Source organism: Symphalangus syndactylus, chromosome 21, assembly GCF_028878055.3.
Source record: "Symphalangus syndactylus isolate Jambi chromosome 21, NHGRI_mSymSyn1-v2.1_pri, whole genome shotgun sequence".
Classification (NCBI taxonomy): domain Eukaryota; kingdom Metazoa; phylum Chordata; class Mammalia; order Primates; family Hylobatidae; genus Symphalangus; species Symphalangus syndactylus.
The window spans coordinates 66,370,884-66,392,215 of record NC_072443.2 but is presented as its reverse complement, the minus strand read 5'-3'; the positions used below and the strand labels follow the sequence as shown (position 1 = coordinate 66,392,215).

At 40.5% G+C, this 21,332-nt stretch overlaps 1 protein-coding gene and 1 long non-coding RNA gene across 5 annotated transcripts in view; one reads left to right on the top strand and one right to left on the bottom strand.

The window, feature by feature from the left end:
* Positions 1-2,308: 2,308 nt before the first annotated feature.
* Positions 2,309-5,157, bottom strand: LOC129471366 (uncharacterized). Its single transcript, XR_008653565.2, has 3 exons — positions 5,041-5,157; positions 4,446-4,852; positions 2,309-3,346 (listed from the first exon to the last, which is right to left on the bottom strand). It is a non-coding gene; the product is annotated as an uncharacterized lncRNA (long non-coding RNA).
* Positions 5,158-5,638: 481 nt separating this feature from the next.
* Positions 5,639-21,332, top strand: part of CNTN4 (contactin 4) — a 985,842-nt gene continuing 970,148 nt past the window's right edge. For 3 of the 4 annotated variants that reach the window (XM_055259613.2, XM_055259617.2, XM_055259612.2), the window contains exon 1: positions 5,639-5,872. The gene's annotated coding sequence lies outside the window, so the exon portion shown is untranslated. Of the gene's footprint in view, positions 5,873-7,044; positions 7,062-21,332 lie in introns of those variants that run through there. The other variant, XM_063630715.1, reaches the window with a different exon arrangement.

Sequence of the window (21,332 nt, the reverse complement as noted above, 5' to 3'; positions counted from 1 at the left end):
AGGAATGATGTTTTGTGATTTTGATTCCAATCAGTTCTGTGTTGAACAGTTTTTTTTGCCTGACTCCAGGTAAGACTTTAATTGAATCCTGCCCTTGCAATATTGTCACATTTGCCTCTGGTGAATCTTTGATTCGAAGGGCTATTGGAGAAACTGTAAGGACAGAGGAGTTGGGACTTTATTGAGCTTACAGTTTGAATAGCTGTTTCTTAATGTCTGCTATGTTGTTATGTGTGCAGAATTTAGCCTTGACTTATCTCTTCTTATAATTTACTACATTATTTTGAGGGTGATGAGGATGAGGCCTAGAGCCCTCATTACCTCTAATTGTTGATCATGGATATCTACCAGAAAGAATCTAATAATTACGAATGAGGAAAGTCTCAATACTTTTTGATATGGTTTGACTCCCTGTCTGCACCCATAATTCTCATGTGTTGTGGGAGCTACCCAGTGGGAGACAATTGAATCATGGAGGCAGGTCTTTCCCATGCTGGTCTTGTGATAGTGAATGTGTCTCACAAGATCTGATGGTTTTGAAAATCAGAGTTTCTCTGCATAAGCTCTCTCCTCTCTTTGTCTGCTGCCCTCCATGTAAGATGTGACTTGCTCCTCCTTGCCTTCCGCCATGCTTGTGAGGCTTCCCAAGCCACATGGAACTGTGAGTCCAATTAAACCTCTTTCTTTCGTAAATTACCCAGTCTCTGGTATGTCTTTATCAGAAGTGTGAAAATGGACTAATACACTTTTTGACCTAGTAGATCAAGTTCTGGGAATTTATTCTGAGTTAATAATTTAAAATGTGTGTAAAATTTAACTTCAGTGTGTTTATCAATGAGTTATTTATCATAGCAGGACACAAACAATTTGAATGTTCAACAATAGAGAACTGATTGAGTTACCTGTAGTATATTCTGAAATGGAATAGTAAGCAGCTTTTAAAAGTGAGGGGGATATATAACTATTGAATGAGAGAAAAAAGTTCAGGACACATTGAATATGAAGAAACTTATATTAAAAACATGAACAAAATGAAAATATTTAAGAAAATATGTAGTTACAGTTATGTGAATGGAGTGTAAATTGTTTAGGATAAGATAAAAAGTTAAATGATTTGATGAATTCTGTATAAATTGAATGTCTCTAAATTGAATCACATACAATATGGGCGGATGTGGCCGTTTAAAGGAGACATTTGGTACAGTTGACCTTCATTATTCACAGATAACATATTTGAGAATTTGCCCACTTGCTGAAATTTACTTATAACTCCAAAGTCAATACTTAAGGCACTTGAGTAGACACTTGTAGACACATAGAGGTATTTGTAGATGCTCAGAGAATAAAAATTGTAGTTGTCCAATGCACACATTCCCAGCTTAGATGAAACAAAATGATGCTCTGTGTTCTTGTTTCAGCTCTCATATTCTAAAAAAGTCTCCTTTTTGCAGTATATTTAGTGCATGTTTCTCAAATTTTGGGTTTTTCTGTTGGTGATTTTGCTGCTTAAAATGGCCTCGAGCATAGTGCTGGAGTGCTGTCTAGCATTCCTAAGCAAAAGAAAGCTGTGATGTGCCTCACAGAGAAAATACATGTGCTAGATAAGTTTTGTTCAGGCAAGAATTACAGTGCTGCAGGCCATGAGTTCTATGTTAATGAATCAACAGTATATATTAAAGCAGGTATTTTTATCAGTTGATGAAAATCTTGTTACCAGAGGCTGTCAGGAACATAACCCTCTATTGTCTCCAGTGTTTGCAGTGACTTTATAGAACATAATTACTGATGACAACGGAAATCAACTACAAATACTTTTGCAATGAAAGACCTTTGGAACAATTACTTTTGGATTTTGTATAAAGAATCCAAAAAAATCTGGAAAACGTGTGGCGAAGAAAACAGTTGATTGGTCCCTAATTCCACCTTATTACGTTTAAATTCAGTGGGTGTCTTACAGCCAGCCATGTTTATAAAGGAATCTTGGCTGGGGTGTCAGGTTTCTAGTTTACTTTGACTCTATCTGTCAGTCTGTGTCCAACCTTCATGGCAATTAACTGTGCTTTTGTGTGCTAATTATCATTATCCCAATATGGGCCCATTATTAGTCCAATGTCCTTAGTTTAAAGCTTAAGTGTCAATCAGTCACCTAAAACAATTGCATAGAAGGAAGCTTTGCAAGGCTGGTTTGGAAGTCTTTAGCTGAGTTCTACTTTATTATACTCCAGTTCAAAACTGAACACAAAGCTCTTCTTGATACAATTCTTTATTAAAATACTGATTTATCTACTTAATTAAAGCAAATGAGTTTATATTTTAAAATCAGGGATGGGATAATTGCTACTTTATGCTTGAAGATCTATTCAGGTACCTATACATTAAACAAGTAAAACCGTAATTATAAAAACTACACATTTTTATCTGATTGAGTCTCTCCTGCCATTGAACGACCTTATTCAAGTCATTTAGAACAAAGAAAGGTGGTATATATGAGTTTTTTAAAATCCCACTGGATGCCAGGAGTAAGGAGAAGATTGCATCAAATCAGATGTGGTCAGAAAAGAGGTATTTCTTTTCCTGTGATGCTTTTCCTCTTTCCTCCTCTTACAGTAAATCCCCACTTATCAAATCCTCAGATGTGTAGAGAAGGAATAAGGCAGGGGTAATGGGGCAGTGGGACAGAGAGATGCCCTTTCTGGAGTTTGCAGAACTGTTGCATGCTGAGTAAAACCTGATGATATATTCCATTCATGTCTCCAAAAAGTCAAAAGCAGTTTCAGCGTTGATTTCCCTTAAGAGTTATCAGACCTCATTCAATTGGTTTAGTGAGTGTAAGAGGTGACCTTGTGTCCATGTAGATACTCCCCATATTAAAAGACCTGGATGTAAAACTTCACATATGTGTAAATAGTTATTTTGGAGGGTGTTGTGAGGGTTATTGCAGCTCTCTGCTCAGGTGCTACTCAGGCTAAATGGGCGGGAGAAATTTTCCACTGTGTTATAATGATGATTATTTGCAAATTACATAAGCACCATTAATTCATTCATGCAATGATACAGAGCTGGTTCTCAGTGTAGTGGTATTGAACTTGCTGCTGGCAGCGTTAATTGATTCGTTTGGAACATTCCCCTCCAGAGAATCCCAATCACAGGTCCCCTGATCAAGAAATGGACATGCAGTCGGGGTCCTGGATATGTAGAGACACACGTGTGAGGCTGTTGTCATCAAAATAAACCACTTCTGTCTCCTGACAGGGGCTGAGTCTATCAGGAACACTCCCCAATCCTGGGAGCTTCCCTGAGAGGCTTTCTATCTTGGCAGAGGTGGCAGCTAAGCATCGCTTCTTCCCTGCAGGATGGAAAAAAGGGACTGGATTATTGGCTGCATTTTAAACTAGCTGCTGTTCTAGAGAAAATGTTGGGGAGGTACTGAACAAGCTTAGCACTGGATCAGTGGGGGTGTTTTGGTGAAAAGAAAAAATGCCTCCTCCTAACTTAACCTTTAACTGATATCCCCTCAACAAGACCCAAATCTGTCTCTCCAGATACACAGTGTCTGTTTTCCTAACTACACGGTGAACTGTGGACCAAGTCTTGGTCATGTTTAGTTTGTTTCCCAGAATCTACTACAAGACAATGCCTAGCATACAGCAGGCACAGAATAAGGGCCAAAGGGGAGAATGGAAACAAAATATGTACATTTGAAATTTAGAAATACAGTTAAGGGACTTTGCCTGAAATTGTCATAAAACTGAAAATTGCTTCAATTTATAGTCCCAGTGGGAGAATGTGACAGCATATTTTATTCTTTGTTCTTTTCTGAAATTCTGTGTCCAGAATTTCCCTTTAAATGTGTTAGGAGTATGCATGGCTACACAGGAATATTTTCTGGAGAACTTCTGGTGAAGCATATTTTGATAAACAGTCTTACTAAAAGTTATATATATGTACTTTTAATTGACTAGTTGCAGAAAAATAATCAAGGTAAAAAAATATCATACATAGTACGGGTAGTAAAAGTCATGGTTCCCGCAGAAGCACAAAAGCCTTCAAAGTGAGTGGGAACCTGGGAACCATTGATCCTCAGTGGCTGTTTACCATGGAAAACACCTGCATCACCAACATTCCAGTTTTGCAAAAGTACCTCTATTACAGACACATTGCAGGCAAGGAGGGAGGAAAAAGCCTGAAAATCTCTCTCGAAGTTTAAGTAACCAGGAAACTTTGGTGGGGAGGTTGGGGTGGGGCGGTGGGGGGTGGTGGGGGAGGGTAACTTCTTTATTTAGCATTAATCTCAGCAATCATGGAAGTCATGGAATTTCAAGTGATGAAAATTTGACGACAGCAATACCTATCACTAGCCTGGATTTGCCCACTTCTCGAACAGGAATTATAAAAATAATAATTAATTTTAAAAAGCAGAAGACAAAAAAACAAACCAAACCAACATTGAATGAACTAATAAAGCTGCTGCATATATGTTGGAGTTGGATGTTTATTTTCTTACTGCAGTACTTTAAAAATAGTTTTCCAGTTAACATCTTTTCCACATAATGGAGATGTCAGGGTAGGTTTACATGATTGTGTAAATAGTCAGAAGTTGTTTATGTAGCTCTGAACTGCTGAGAGATGAGCAGGAAGACCTGGGTTCAGCAAAACCCTTGGGGCTTTTTCCCAGAGAGAGAAACAGAGGCTCCTCTCTGGGTTGCTGGAATGCTTTCCAGACGAATTCGACTGGGTTGGCTTTCCTCTGCCTGTCAAAGTCACTTTGCGTAGTGCTGGTGAGGGGCTGGGGCATTGCTGCCAATCTCTACGGTTACCCTGAGGTTTGGAGTTGCGGCGAAGGGAGCCACTTCTGCATGGAAATAATAGATTCATAATGTAAAATGACCAAGGTATCGTCGTTCAAAGCACATTCTTTCGAATTACAAAGCTTTCAACATGCCCCACCCCCGCGCACAACACACTACAAATTGATCCTTGTGCCTATTTTACAGCAGCTGTTCCCTCTGACCTCCCCCCGCCCCCGCCCCACATTCCAACCTGAAAGCACGTTGCATGGATGAGACTTCAGGTCTGTAACGCAGCCTGTCTAGCCAATGTCCTCCGCCTGAGGACAGGCAGGTAAAAACCTCCCAAAGCCCCCTCTTCTGGCCTAAGTTCAATGCCACCCGCCCACCCACATTCCCCGGTTCAGCAATTTTCAGCCTAGACGCAGAAGGATTTGTTTCCCTGGCCAGGGCGCCTTAACGATCCTCCGAATTCCGCGTCTCCTGGAGGCCAGAGGTTTGGGCACCTAGGAAGGTCGCGCCTCCTTGTGCCCCGATGATATTCGGGTTGCAAAGGAAGGAGACATCGCCTCGGCATATCCCTGGCCGCTGAACAACACAACCCCTACGTCCCTGCACGGGAATCCGATTGATAATCTCCTCTTGCCTGAGAATCAGGCGAGGTGCCCTTTACTAATTTCGCGCGTTGGGGACCTGGGGCTGCCTCCTCTGGGCAGCGCCGGGCAGGTGCTGCGCCCTGGCGCTCGCGTCCTTCGGCCGCGCACTGAGCATGCCCGGCTCGGCTGCGCGCGGGCTCCAGGCCTCCCGTGCCTCTCCTCCTCCCGGCTCGTCTCCCGCCCCTACCCACCCGCCCGCGCCTCTCCCCCCTCCCCACGGCTAAGGAGTCGGCAGTCCGAACTCCGGCACGCCAGGTTTTTCCAGCCGCCGCGAGCGCCAGGAGGGAGGGGAGCGCCGCACCAGACAGAGCACTAGGTTCAACACCAGGATTGGTTGCAAGTAGGGAGCTTTCGCCACTATACCGGGCCCCTCGGACTGAGCCGGCACCGCACCCGAGGCTCTCGCCAGCCCAGCGCCCAGGTGCTAAGGTAAGTGAGGCGGGAGCTGTTTGGGTCCGGCTCTTGCGTGGGTGCGCGATGCCTCGGGGACCCGGCTCGCGGATTTGGGGGAAAGGGCAGGGTCCGCGCAGGTTGCCTGAAGGACAGGGGGGCTTCCCGGGGCTCTCAGTCCTGCGGAGCTGGACAGCGTCTTTGGGGCCGTACAGCTCAGAGCCGGAAAGCCCTGCAGGGTCGGGCCAGCAGGAGCTGAACGCCTGAGCCCAGGAGGAGTCAGGGCCCCGACGACGCCACCGTCACCCCGCAGCGACCCTTCTCCTCCTTCTTAGTCGGAAAATAAGTTTGTTGCGCTGCGAGGCAGCCACAAAACAAGGAACCCAGAGCCCGGAATGCTTCGGGAACCCTTAAAATCAGCTCCTCCAAGTGGTTCAGGCTACTGCCCCCTCTCCGTGCGCCCTCACCTCTGGCGCCGGGTTCTTGGCGGGGGTTTTCTTCTGATAGCCCAGTTACAGCCCACAGCAGAGGGAGGCGAACTTGGGGTTTGAAGGGACTTGGGACTAAAGGAACAGGAGCCGGTAGCCGTGATGGAAGGAGCCGTGTGGAAACACACAGTGATTTTTGTAGCGTCCACTGTGTGCCAGGCTGGGTGCTAAGCGCTGAGACTACGGCGGCGAGCGACAGACCAGGTGCCTGCTCTTATGGAAGGTACCTGGCTTCCCCAGTCTCTGCCAGGGGAGCTTGTTGGGTGGCATTCGTTTCCAACAACTTCTGGGGGATTTCCAGTTTCTTTTGAGAGGCAAGACAACCGTCTCGTCTCCTCCCCGGACCCAGACAGCAGCGAACTGTGCGCCAGGCGCCCCACAGACACCAATGCACTCACTCTCCTGGAACGGAGGGCTCAAAATCTTCGTGCGTTTTCTCTCTTGTGCTTCGTGTATATATTTTACTATTTATGAAAGGTGTGGAGGTGAGGGTAGGAGGACGTGGGCTCCTGAATCTCTCTGAACCAGCCAGAGATTCGGCTGCATGAAAACATTTTGCAGCACAGCGAAGCTCCTGCGAGGAGGCGGCTTCGCGCGTCGGGAAGATAAGGCGGTTGCTTGCTGGCCAGGGTCTCCAGATTTGGTGCGAAAAAGCTTGCGGAGGTTGTGTAGGGCGAATCAATGTGACTGAGCACCTTGGCTGTGTGGTCTGCGTGGAGGAGAGTGGGCCGGATCTTGAGGTGTGTTGGAGGTTTATTTGTAAGGAGGAGTTGGTGAAAGGAATGTAGTGGAACTTTTTCTAGTTTTCCTGCTGGAATCAACATAGGGGCGGGGACGTGTTTGTCAGAATAACAGTGGCATTTAATTGCATGGGAAGCTCTTTCAGTTTACTGTAGTGGGAGCTGGATAGTTCAAGGAGTAACTCCACATAACTGAGTCGTTTGGATACCCACATAAGATAATTTGGAACGTGCTTGTATTTTTTTTTTTTTTTTTTTTTGAGGTTTGTGGTTTATGTCCTTTAGAGAGTGGGGTAGGAGCGTAAAGACTGTGTAGGTTGCCTATGAGCAGGTCCACACAATAGCGTTCCCAAGTCTGGCTAATAGCAAGTTCGTTCTCTCTTTCTCTGTCTCTACCCAAGTGAGTGAAAAAGAACAGTGTGTCATGAAGACAGGCACCTGGAGGTGATTTGGGTGGCATTCATAAGAAAATTCACGTTACCCATAAGTTTATTCTTGCTATTTTTATCTTGATTTCTTTAAAGATTTTGTGGGAATCTCTGCAGTGGGTCGCAGGAGTAGGTAAGATTGCTAAGGATCAAAAACAATTTTCATGAGAATATTATTTTTGCTACCTTATAAAATAGCTATTGATTTGTTTGTTGAAGCTGGTTTCAACTGCTCTGTCTTGTTGAGGAGAGATGATGATGATAAACCTCATTATTTTTCCCTCTGAACCCTGGGAGGTAGCTGGCAAGGATGGAAAAACTGACCTTTTCAATTAAAAACTAAGAGTCTAAGAGAAGTGACTTGGATAAGGGTGCATGTCAGAGCCACATGTAAGTTTCAACAGAAGTAGATCTTCTTATTTGCAGTTTTTTAAACAACACTTTTCATTTCTTTGAGTTGTAAAACTTTTCAAGTCAACTGGGAGTCGGTTCAGTACCTTTTTCCATAGTCATTTCATATTGGCAGGTAATTAAGAGTGATTAGAGAACAAACCTTTCAAATGATGTTGGATTTTTTATCATTCACTTATTTTACCTGCTTCTCTCTCCTTTTCGTTCAAAAGTAGGTCCTCTGATTTCTTTTCCGCGCTAAGCACTAAATCTTTTGGCTGCAATTTTTCTTCTGAAATGTATACAGGACATCCGTTCCTTCAATTTAGTCTTAAAAAAATAAAGCATCTCAGCAGAAAATTCCCATGCATGGTACTGACTTTTCTACAAGTTTGTCTGATTATGATTTTAACTTGTTATTTCTTCTTTGTTATATTTGAAGACAGACATAATATGCATTAGCTTCAATCTCTCTTATCTTAAAAATTAATATTTTGTAAAAACTTGCTCTTATATTATTTTAGTTGAATAAGTCTATTTCATATGATAGGCAGGGAGATGTCTCTACACACTGATTTTTTTTTTTGTTCCTTTTTGTCCATTTTTCCCCGTAATGCTATGTTTTAAGCCTAGTGAAGGAGGCAAGGAGGCAGGATTTACTGCCTAGATTTATTGATCTTCATTATTATTATTATTTACTATCAGAAGAAATCTGACAACATATCAATAAAATTTATTTATAAACTGAAGACATGCTGTTATATGATACACTACTTATAAAACACACAGACAAAGAAAAAAGATGAATAAAGCAAAAATTATGAAATAGAAGTTCTCATGTTGTTGTTATGTATCCCAGTGGATCGTTTTGTACAGCCCCTGGGGTGGGTGTGTACCACGCTTTAAAGATCACTGCTGGTTTGATATTTTTAAAATCTTTCTCTCCTTATCTCTGCTCTGCTGTTCATTATCTCTGATACTCTAGCCAGTTGTAAAACTGCTACACTTCTGTATCTTCTGTAACAAATAGATTAAGCACACTTGTTTTCCTCTCATGGACTCATATGCGGATAGAATGAGGTATAAGGGATGAATGTGTTTTGGAGATGTCGTCTTAGATCTCCCAAAGGAGATATACAGGTGCATTTTTAAAAATGGAGTTTTATTTTAAAGACTAAGTACCAATGGTCAGGAAGTGAAGAATCCAAGGAGTAAATGAGGGAGGATTGGATAGACACTTTCCACATTGCAATGTTGTGTGGAGGCTGGAAAGTTCATAAACCTTGAAGCAGATTAACCTGAATCTAAGTCTGGCTCCATCATTTATTACATTTACAGTACTGGGCAATGTAGTTCCTTAATTTCTGTGAGCCTTAGTTTCTTTAGGTGTAAAATTGGGATAACATCTATTTCAAGGCATCACGATAGGGATTAAACATGAGAGCATGAGTCAACATGGGTCAAGAGCTTGGCTCTTTTAGACTGGCTCTTTAACAGATATAACAGATCCAAAAGCTATACTGCCTCAGATGTGAAATGTATTTATTTCTCGGTTGTGTGAAGTCCCAGAATGGGTGATCATGGCAGTACTCCTTCAAAGTGTGATTCAGAGACCCAGCCTTCATCTGTTCTGTGCCCTTGCCATCTTCAGCAGGGTCACCGTGCTTACTTGCATCAAGACATTGGAAAGAGGAAGACTTGGGAGGATGTTAATTGCCCAGAACTGGAATGAGTGCATATTACTTTTCCTTGCATTGTGCTGGCCAGAACCCAGTTCTTTGTGGATGTACGTTGCTATTAAGGAGGCTGGGAAATACAGTCTAGAAATGTTATCCAGGAAGTAGAAGAAATTGTTGGGGGAACAACTAGCATTATCTGACGTTTTATTACTATATGTGATATTTCTTCCATGTTCAATAACTGTTACTTCCTTTTCTTCTCCTAACCCTTGTTTTTTTTTTTTTTTTCTGGTATGAAAACTGGAATGGATACAATAAATAATAATAGAAGCAGTTAATACATACATAGTGCTTACTATTATTGAGACACTTTTTAAAGCACATTGCCCTACTTTCCCCTTCTATTATTATCTCTATTGTACAGATGAGGAAAACTAGGCATAGAGAAATTAAGTTATTTGTTCATCATAGCTAGTAAGTAGCAGAGCTGGGATCTGAACCAGGTTCTCTTGCTCCAGAATTGATTTTTTAACAGCTTTTTTTTTTTGCTTTTGCCTCAATACTTTTCTTATTTAAGCCACTGGACCGCTTTTTGTTTTTGCCTATATATAAAAAAGTTGCCAGGAGACTTTTTTAAAATACTAAAGTAGAAAAAAAAGATATAATCCAGAACATACTGGAATGGAATTATATATGATACAGCTTTATCTTGAATACCTACCAGGATCAGGAGCAGATATTTAAAGTAACTCCCCCGACTTACACACCCTTCACCACTACAACTGCTCTTTCATTTCTGATAAACACATTGTCAGGGTCTGTGCCTTGAATTACAACCTTCTCAAGATTCTGTTGTGGGAGTCCTGCGCTACCACTTTCATGCTTCCATATGTGAGGATAAATTCCTCTTCACTTCTCAGCAGAAACAAATATCTTCCCTGGCAGGTTTTTCAGCTAAAATAGCCTGTCCTAACTTTTGATCAAAGGTATTGCTCTTTATGAATACCCCAACGTCCAAGAAAGGAAACCCTCTTCTTTTCCTATGAGCTTTGCAAAATTATTTTTTATTTATCTATTTATTTATCTTTATTTTCTGTATGACTAAGGGGACTGTATATATATCCCAGGTACCCTCTAAAAGAAAATGGTCCCTCTTGTTCTCATCTTGTTGTCCCATTTCCATTAGAGAATCTGCCTCATCTTATGTTTCCTATGTATTTGTCTTTCATAAAAATGCCTGTTACAATTTTGGTTCCCAGTGGCTGCAGTGGAAATGTGTAGTGGTCAATAGTAAGGGTATACTTTTTGCTAAGATAGATATTGTTCCAACATTAAAGAGTCAGTTTTTTCCTCTTGTTCAGTATGTATTTGTTGCATCTTCACAATTAGTTAATGATATGTATCTTCCTACCATGGAGGTAGGCATAAATACTGTATACCTACCAGTCATTTCTTTCCCAGAAGCCCCTATTCATTTCGTCTTTACTTTCCCTGAGCCTCATGTCCTGAGAAATTTGCTTTTTTTTCTGAACTCCTCTTTCTTCCATTTTTTTCCACTTCTGTGCCATTTATGTCTACGTGTGTGTGTGTGTGTGTGTGTGTTTGTGTGTTTCAAGTCCCTTCTTGTGATTTAATGGGGTTGAAGGGCTGGAGAGGTTTTCACATGCTTACTGTCATGTTTTCAGCCAAATTCCACAGGGCCTTGTAACAGGCTAACATGAGCTGCTGTAATAGATAAGCTCTTAATTTTCAGTGACTTATTTTAACTTTTTGCTTCTTGCTCATGTGTGGTAGTTCAGTACTCATAGAATAGATCCTGATTGAGTGGCTGTCTGTGGGGTCATTCAGGGGATCAGGTCCCTTAGAGTTTTATGGCTTTGTTCATCTTTAAGTACCTAGAGTCCTCATCATTCAGTCAAGATACAGGGTGTGGGGAGATAAATATTCCAGAGAAGTCTCATTGGAGATTGTTGTAGGCACAGCCTGGAAGTGGTTATCGTGACTTCTGCCCACATTCCTCTGGGGTGGACCTCAGTCACTTTGACATCCTTTGCTGCAAGGGAAGCTGAGAAGTGGCATCTAGCTGAGTGCCTGGGGGAGAAGGGTGAAAGGAAAACAGGTCTGTTAAATAACTAGCCAGTCTTTGTCACAGGTTTCCAATGAAAGCATGTGAGAATATCAGCGAATTCTCTAGGTATGGGGAAAAGAGAGCATGGATTTTGGTTATTTGCCTAATAAATGCCCATTCCCTTGCTTCCTTTTAATTTTGACCTCTATTGCTATCCCATTCTTAGTGCATATGGTCTGGGTGGGATTCCATTTCCCATTTAAGGATTGGAGCATGGGAACCAGGTCTTGTCGGGAAGAGCATTGACTTTTCCTGTCCATAGTAATTGCTTCTAGAACAGAATAGGCATGGACCCAGTGAGAACCACTGCAGTGAGATGCTTTGCTTTTTCTCAGTGACTCTAGTTGGGCTCCATGTATGCCCTTGAACTAATTCCTATAGATAAGGAGATTAGAACCAGGGAGCATGTGGGCCTGCCACTGCTGCAGCTGTCTTAACACCAAAAAGAGAACCTAGACCTGCTGGGGTCACCATATATTACTTGAGAATGAAGCCAACAGAAGAGTAGCAAGGGGCATGATGGAGCAAAACCAGCTCCTCTTGCATCATGTGAGCCCATTAATCTGGCTATGTCTAAAGTGAGTTAACCAGGTATATTAGTCTGTTCTCACACTGCTATAAAGAACTGCCTGAGACTGGGTAATTTATAAAGGAAAGAGGTTCAATTCACTCAGTTCCACATGGCCTCAGGAAATTTACAACCGTGGCAGAAGGCACGAGAGAAGAAAAGGCATGTCTTACATGGCGGCAGGCAAGAGACTGCAAAGGAGGAAGAGCCCCTTATAAAACCATCAGATCTCATGAGAACTCATAATCATGAGAACAGCGTGGGGGAAACTGCTTCCACAATACAATCACCTCCTACCAGGTCCCACCCTTGACACATGCAGATTATGGCGATTGCATTTCAATAGATGAGATTTGCATGGAGACACAGAGCCAAGCCATATCATTCTGCCCCTGGCCTCTCCTGAATATCATGTCTTTTCACATTTCAACATGCCTTCCCAACAGTCCCCCAGAATCTTAACCCATTTTGGCATTAGCTCAAAAGTCCATAGTCCAAAGTCTCATCTGAGACAAGGCAAGTCCCTTCTACCTATGAGTCTGTAAAATAAAAAGCAAGTTAGTTACTTCCAAGACGCAGTGGGAGTACAGGCACTGGGTCAATGTTCCTATTCCAAATGGGAGAAATTGGCCAAAACGAAGGGGCTACAGGCCCCATGCCAGTCTGAAACAAGGCGGGGCAGTTATTAAATCTTAAAGCTCCGAAATCATCTTCTTTAACTCCGTGTCTCAAGTTCAGGTCATGCTGATGCAGGAGGTGGGCTCCCACTGTCTGGGGCAGTTCTGCCCCTGTCGCTTTGCAGGCTACAGCCCCCCTCCCAACTGCTTTCATGGCTGGAGTTGAGTATCTGCTTTCATGGCGCACAGTGCAAGCTGTCAGTGGATCTACCATTCTGAAGTCTAGAGGACCATAGCCCTCTTCTCACAGCTCCACTAGGCAGTGTCCCAGTGGTGACTCTGTGTTGGGGGCTCCAACCCCCATTTCCCTTCTGCACTGCCCTAACAGAGGTTCTTCATGAGGGCTCTGCCCCTGCATCACACCTCTTGCCTGGACATCCAGGCATTTCCATACATCTACTGAAATCTAGGCAGAGGTTCCCAAACCTTAATTTTTGTCTTCTGCACACCCACAGGACCAACACCATGTGGAAGCTGCCAAGGCTTGGGGCTTACACCTTCTGAAGCAACAGCTTGAGCTATACCTTGGCCCCTTTTAGCTACAGCTGGAGTGGCTGGGACGCAGGGCACCAAGTCCCTAGGCTGTACACAGCAGGGAGCCCAGTGCCTTGCCCAAGAAACCATTTTTCCCTCCTAGACCTCTGGGCCTGTGATGGGAGGGGCTGCCGCCAAGATCTCTCTCATGCCCTGAAGACATATTCCCCATTGTCCTGGCTCCTGCTTACTTCTGCAAATTTCTGCAGCTGGCTTGAATTTCTCCCCAGAAAATGGGTTTTCTACAGCATCATCAGGCTGCAAATTTTTCAAACCTTTATGCTGTGCTTCCCTTTTAAACCTGATTTCCAATTTCAGATCATCACACTCAAGTTTAAAGTTCCACAGATCTCTAGAGCAGGGGTAAAATTCTGCTAGTCTCTTTGCTAAAGCATAGCAAGTGTGACCTTTGCTTCAGCTCTCGATAAGTTCCTCATCTCCATCTGACCTGGACTTCATTGTCCAAATCTTTATTAGCATTTTGGCCAAAACCATTCAACAAGTCTCTAGGAAGTTCCAGAGTTTCCCACATCTTTCTTCTGAGTCTTCCAAGTCTCTAGTAAGTTCCAAACTTTCCAACATCTTCCTGTTTTCTTCTGAGCCCTCCAAACTGTTCCAGCTCTATCTGTTACCCAGTTACAAAGTTGCTTCCACATTTTCGGGTATCTTTATAGCAGTACCCCACTCTCTGCAGTACCAATTTACTGCATTGGCCCATTCTCACATTGTTATAAAGAAATACCCAAGACTGGGTGATTTATAAAGGAGAGAGATTTAATGGACTCACAGTTCTGTATGGCTTGGGAGGCCTCAGGAAACTTAAAATCATGGTGGAAGGGGAGAGAGAAGCAAAGGTATATCTTACATGGCAGCAAGCAAGAGAGACTGAATGAGCAAAGGAGGAAAATCCCCTTATAAAACCATCAGATCTCATGAGAATCATTCACTATCATGAAAACAGCGTGAGGGAACAGCTCCCATGATCCAATCACCTCCCATCAGGTCCCACCCTTAACACTTGGGTATTACAGGGATTACAATTTGAGATAAGATTTGGGTGGGGACACAGAGCCTAACCATATCACCTGGCGATTTTGCAGCTCTTCAGATTCACAAATTACCCTTTGACATAAGCTGATTTGGGTTGGATTTGTATCACTTAAAGTGAATACTGATTTATTAGACCAAGCAAAAAAGAGGAAAGAATACTGGATAAGGAAGGGAGTGGGGGTTTTATTTGTTTGTTTGTTTGTTTTCCTGAGCTCATCTTATGCTACTTTGGTTGCGTACCTAACAGTTCCACTCCCTTGTAATACATCAGACTTCCAGTCAAGAACCATTTGGCATACCCCTACCCAGGCACATAGAGCTCTCACTAAATTATAAACACAAAGCTGTTAATTCTTCTCAAAGATTATCTCTCCTTACAGAGTTATGGAAGGAAATGGAAGTGAAATCACATCCTCAGGCTTAATTCCCTCTTTCAAGATTGGCTGTGGTCCCTCCTGGATGATGCTTTCTTTTCTAGCATCACTTCCCTGTTCCTATCCTCCCTCAGGCTTGCAGACCAACTGTAACAATCTAATCACCCATCCTGGAACTTTTCATGTGACTTTTTTTTTTTCATGACTCTGTTTACATTGCCTCTCTCTTTGACCTCCTCTTGCTGTCCTTTTCTACTGTGTTTATTACAGTTTGCACAATGCTCAATTCAAATGTCACTAAGTTAAGCCTCTTTCAATACTATTGAGGCATAAAGAACGGCTCCATCCCCTGTACATACTCTCATTGTACTTGTTTCCATGCCACTGATATAATATCTGTCATGAGAATGACCATCTCTCTTGCTTTTCCCGGGACAGAGGGGTTCCCAGGATGCTGGACATTCATTTTTAAAACCAGGAAAGTCCTGATCAAGCCAGGATAAATTTGTTGCCTTGCCTTCTACATTGTAATAGCTCTCATTTAACATGCCACTCAGTACAATGGAATTTCCTTGAGACAGTGGATAACAGCTTGAAATTTGGAGGCAAAATTCTTACCAATCCTAGATCCATTTTGTATTAGTTGTGTGATTATGAGCAAGTGACCTAACTTTTCTAGGTTACAGTTTCATCATCTGTGTAGTGGAATAATATGTGTTTTGTAGGGTTGTTAATTAAAAGACATCATAAATTAAATCACTTAGTTTAGTGATGGACATATCTGTAACATTGTCTAAAGCACACAAGTTTTGTGAAGATTATATAGAGTACTATATGCAAAGTACGAGTAGTACAGTGCCCAAATCCTAGTAAGCATCCAGTACACAGTTTTTGTTATTGATTGTTGTTATTCACCTTTAAGTATCTCTTGCCTAAAACACAGTAGATGCCAAAAATGCAATTACACTCAGAGAATACATGTTCATGGAGCATAAACGATGTTACTCAGAGTTTGTGATAAGTGGGGCAAGCAAGTCAATGAGAGTGATTAGGAAATGTTTTTGATAATTACTTGGTCTGTGAAACTTGAAAAAGCTGGAATTGACTGCAGGATTAGTTCCTTTTTAGAAACAGTTTGTTTTTTCTTGCATATTTAAGCTAGACTTAACAAATTTTCATAGTTTGGAAAGAAAAAATATTTTCCCTGTTTGGGCAGGGTCAGTATCAGTGCATAACCCCTAAGTACATATTTTCATTATCTTTATTAATTAAATAAAAGTGGCGCATTTGGGGGACCAAAATGCACATATTTTGTCTTTCTTTTGGTTCATAAGAAAATGAAGGTTAGGGCAGTAGAATCAGTACTACATTATTAATCATTATTCCATAATGATCTTGAGTTAAAAAAATCATATGAATTTTTTTATTGTTGTTCTTAACCACAGTGACATATCCTCTCTACCTTTGGACTGAACTTTTGTATATAAAAATACTTTGTACCTTGCACACTTGTATTAATATAAATCTTGAGTATCCATATTGCCTATGCCTTTCAGGTTTGTCATGGAAATTTCCAGTGAGGACAGGTGTTGCATGTGTGCTTATGCTGAGATCGGTCCAGTCTGGACAAGAAGACAATCAAACAAAACAATGATATGACTCAAGTCACCAAGTATGTCTTGTAAGACTTGATTCTAGGCACATTGCCATCATTTTGAGTTGTGCAAATTTGTACTGTTACCTATATTATGATGGGTCTTCAACTATTAATTATAAATAAGAATTTTTTGTCTTTAGTCACTCGTTTGATTAGCTATTAGCTAGATATTGATTCTAGACTCCTTACAGATTAGTGAATTAATTGGGAGTCCACGCATTATTTTTAGTGTATTTAATTGGGTGAATGACAACTTTATAGAGACAGTGATTACTTAAGTCACACATCTAATTCTTAGTAAAAAATTATAGTACAAACAAGGTCATCTAGAATTCTTGGATCTAAGTAATGGTAAATGAAGGTTTGTTTTTAATATAATAGTAGCTTTTAAAAATGGATATCCCTGTAAAATGTATTCATTTTCTGCTTAAGCAGGTGACTAAATATAATTTACTTCTTGATGACATGGGATCACCATGATAAACATAGGTTTGGTAGTTTAGAATAGAGTATGGGCCTTGGAATCAGATGGACCTGGTTTGAATCCTTGTTTTGTCTCTTACTAGCTGTGTGATCTCAAACACATTCTTACTTTTTCCAAGGCAGTTTTTAAAATCTGTAAAGTGAAGTTGATCCCGCCTATCTTACAGATAGGCTGTAAACATTAATGATATGCATTTAAGACTTTAGGACAGTGTGCATGGCACATTGTAAGCATTAGGTAAATGAACCCTATACTACAATGTTTACAACTTATACAGAACATAGTATACTTAAATGTTTTATATATTTGTTGTTCATTGTTTCAACATTCTTTGCCACATTCCTGTGACACTGGGGGATGCAACAGGATCCCATCCAGTGAAGCTGAAATGTTGAGACCGATACTGGTGACCTCCATCTGCTTTCTGCTGCCTTTCAGATTGTCATAATCTTTCGCTTTGGTGAACTAGCCTTTTCTACTTGCTGTTTTCCACCATTTGTGAACTGGAAAAATAAAATACACAAGCTGTTCAAACATTCTTAGTAAGAGTAAACAGGTTCGGAGTGAGACTGTGAAGGGGCCTGTTTCTCCCCTCCCCGCCATTTTTTTTTTTTTTTTTTTTTTTTTTTTTTGTGAGAGAATAATGGTATGGATGTTTCACATCGATTTTCACTGTTCTCAGCTTTACCTCCCTACTTCCTGGCTGACGTACTGAGAGTAAGATGTCACTATACCATAGTGGAAATAGAAAATAACCTGCTTTGATAATATTGTGACATGTATTTGTGATATGCTTTGCAGCAGCATCATGTTTGTGAAAATTCCTGTGTTACAGTGTGGAATGTTGGCTATCTTACCTGTAGTACAATAAACTTCATTCAAAATCCTGTGCTTAGAATACAACATGATCTTTACGGTATACAGAGGTTTTCTTTTCTATTTTTTTTCAGCACATTTCAAGGTCTTACCAGTTACTAGAATCTAACTTAAAAGCCTTAGTATTTACCCTTCATTTTCTTTTTTAAACCCAGTGATCAGAATTCCCGATACCAAAACGATTATGGATACTATTAAGGTGGCTGTAATGTGTATATACGCACTGTGAGGTCATTGAGAATTCATAGTTCTGTTAATTCTACTCAATTCTTGTAATAATTGAAATTCACCAGTATATTGTCGTTTATAGTATGTGGTGTAAGTGAAATTAATGCCTTTCTTTTAAACATTACTATTTTTAGAGAAGAACCTTTTCCTGTTCTTCTGAATTAATGAATTGTTACAAATTTTTGTAGGTTTATTATAATGTGGCTACTTAAATCAACATATTAAGGTAAACTCTTAAGAAAAGAAACATAATATAATGTACTCCCCAAAATAATGAATCCTATGTTTTAGGTTGGTATTTAGTCTCCACAGCTGGACAACACTATTTTATGTGATGTATAGGAAAGGCTGGAGGTAGACTTGGTGATTTAGAATGACTCAGTGATTCATATCCTGTCTCTACTACTTATATATTTAGTATATTTACAAATATATATTAAAGTTAGTATGTAACATTAGACCAAGTCATTTAACCTTTTTTAGTTTCATTTTTCTCTTATATATAATGGAGGAATTCCTGTAGGGTTGTGAAGACTAAAGTTACTTAATTGTATATACACATAGCCTTGTGCCAGGAATATAATTAGACCATCCCTTAAAATGCTGTTTATCATTATGATTTTACCCTTTCAATGCATTTATTCAATATGATGCTTGTGTTGTAGATGAAATATGTGGATGTTATGATTTACAAACTTGAAATTTCATTATTTTAAAATACTCTATAAAGTGATTTATGTTTGCTCATATGCTTTTATCTACAGGATAGACAATGCAATCCTCTCTGTGTGGAGACAGAGGAAGGCAACATTTCCGTACTGCGTTGTTTTATGGTTGACTATTACTGCGAGCCACTGTATCAGAACTGAGATGAGATTAGCACTATTTGAGATTTCATTTTGGAGAAATGGTTTTGGCTATGGTCAAGAATCTTATTTATTAGAAGGAATGAATTACTGAATAGGCTCTCATCTGTATTCTTTCTACTTCAGCTGTAGCCCATCTTGCCATCCTGTAAAAGAAATGCTGACAGTGACAGAGGAGAAATATAAAAATGTTGCCAGTTGCTTTCAGTCAAATGTGATTGAAATTTTATAAAAGATTTACACATTTTTTATTTGTAATACTGACAGTACTGGGAAATGAATTTCTGTTTACTCCAGAGAATAGCAGTCACTTTATAGGTTCTTTGAATTTTAAAACTTAGCAAGCATAAAATAATGACTGGTGTATTATTAACATGCATGTAAGAAGGGGTTTAACATATCTGAAGAGAAACTAGTTAATGTGATTTTACTTCCTGTGTGTTTTTACAGCCTTTCAAGAATGAAACATTGGTAGTAAGTTTGTTTTGAATGTTTCTCTATTTCATCTTTGTATGTTGATTTACTACCTGTTGTATGGGATTCAAAGAATGTTTATATCAAAAACTGTTTTGTTTAGAGCTTATCATTAAACCTCATTACTTAGATGTTTTAATTACTTTTATATGTTTCTTTCTGTATTTCTAACACATACAATGAGAATTTACTGTTTTCCATTGTGTTTTACATTTTTTTCTTCTGGTAAGTTACTAAGCTAACTCACATCAGTATCTTAATTCCTGGAGAGAGACCCCCATCCATCTGTGTATATTCTATAGATTTGATTATGGCCTTGTTATGGAAATTGGCCTGACTAGAGGCTTCTAGTCATTCATGCCCTAGTATTCTCCCCTGTTAGATAATTTCCAAGATGCACCCTCTAGTATAGTTTCTAAGTAATTCTTCTGAGCAGCAGACCAAGTATTCATGAAAGGCCTAAAATATATACTTTCAATGGAAAGGATGGTAGAAATTCAGCCAATTCTGCTTTCTTGGGCTTTTAGATATTAGAAAGAGCTATAGAAATATAATTACACTGCTGGATTTCACTGCTCTCAATTACCTGAATTACCAGGGTTGAGCAACTGAAGCGGGTGGAAGGGCTGTTTCCCTTATATCTGAATATAACATAATAAATTGTCCATCAATAGGGACTATTTGAGTTTGATATTGATCTTTGATGTTATGTATGCTGCGTTTCATTGATTAAAAGCATGCATTCTAGTTGGGTCTAGATATACAGTCTAAGTACATGATCTGTAGTTCAGAATAGACTATCATTTATATAGAAATTTGCCCACGGCCGTGTTGTAATTGTAGCCCATTGACTGGCATCTCCAAGGAGCTTGTGAGAAATGCAGAACTTTTTCCTCACCCAGATGCACTGTATCAGAATTTTCATCAGTTGATTTTTATTAAAGATTGATAAACATTTATTTGGATTGTATTCTTAACTAACTGAAACAACTGGTTCCCTGCTATGAGGCCTAAATGTCAAGCATATACACAACCTGCTTAATTGTATAGTAAGGACCCAATACTATAGGATGAAGGATACGTACAGTTGACTTTGGCCAAATGATGATCAGAGTTTATATAGTTTAAGGCACAGATACACAAATTTTCAAAAATACAGGTAGAATATAGTCTATATGAATGGAATAGACAATGCTTTGAAAATCATTGGAGGGAGGCTTTATTGTTTGTGAAAACATGTTGTCATCACTTTTTGCTTTAAGCCCTTGGTGGTGAAATAACTCAAGCCATTCTTCCTTATGTTGAAGGTCGAGAACCCCAAGTATCACATCTACCATCTCACTCATCAATGTGATTGGTCAGCCTTTGCTGAGGTCCTACATAGCCAGTTTTAAAGTTACACTTCTTGCATATACATATGAAAAGGCATGTTACTTGTGCTTTCAAAGAGCTTTTTGCTTGGTGTAAAAAGAGAACTCAGATTACAGTGTGATGTGGAATATAATGGCGGTAGTTTCATCGAGATGATGGGAAAGAATTGATAAGATAAAGTAGAAAGATGAGCAGAGTTTTCAGATTGGGTTTGGAAAGAGCACTTAAGAAAGAGGGTGGCCAGGTGGTGGCTCACACCTGTAATCCCAGGACTTTGTGAGGCCGAGGTGGGCAGATCACGAGCTCAGGAGGTTGAGATCAGCCTGGTCAACATGGCAAAACCCCATCTCAAAAACAACAAAAAAATACAAAAACTAGCTGGCGTGTTGGTGCCCACCTGCAGTCCTAGCTACTTGGGAGGCTGAGTTGGTAGCATCACTTGAGCTAGGGAAGTTGAGGCTACAGTGTGCTGTGATCCTGCCACTGC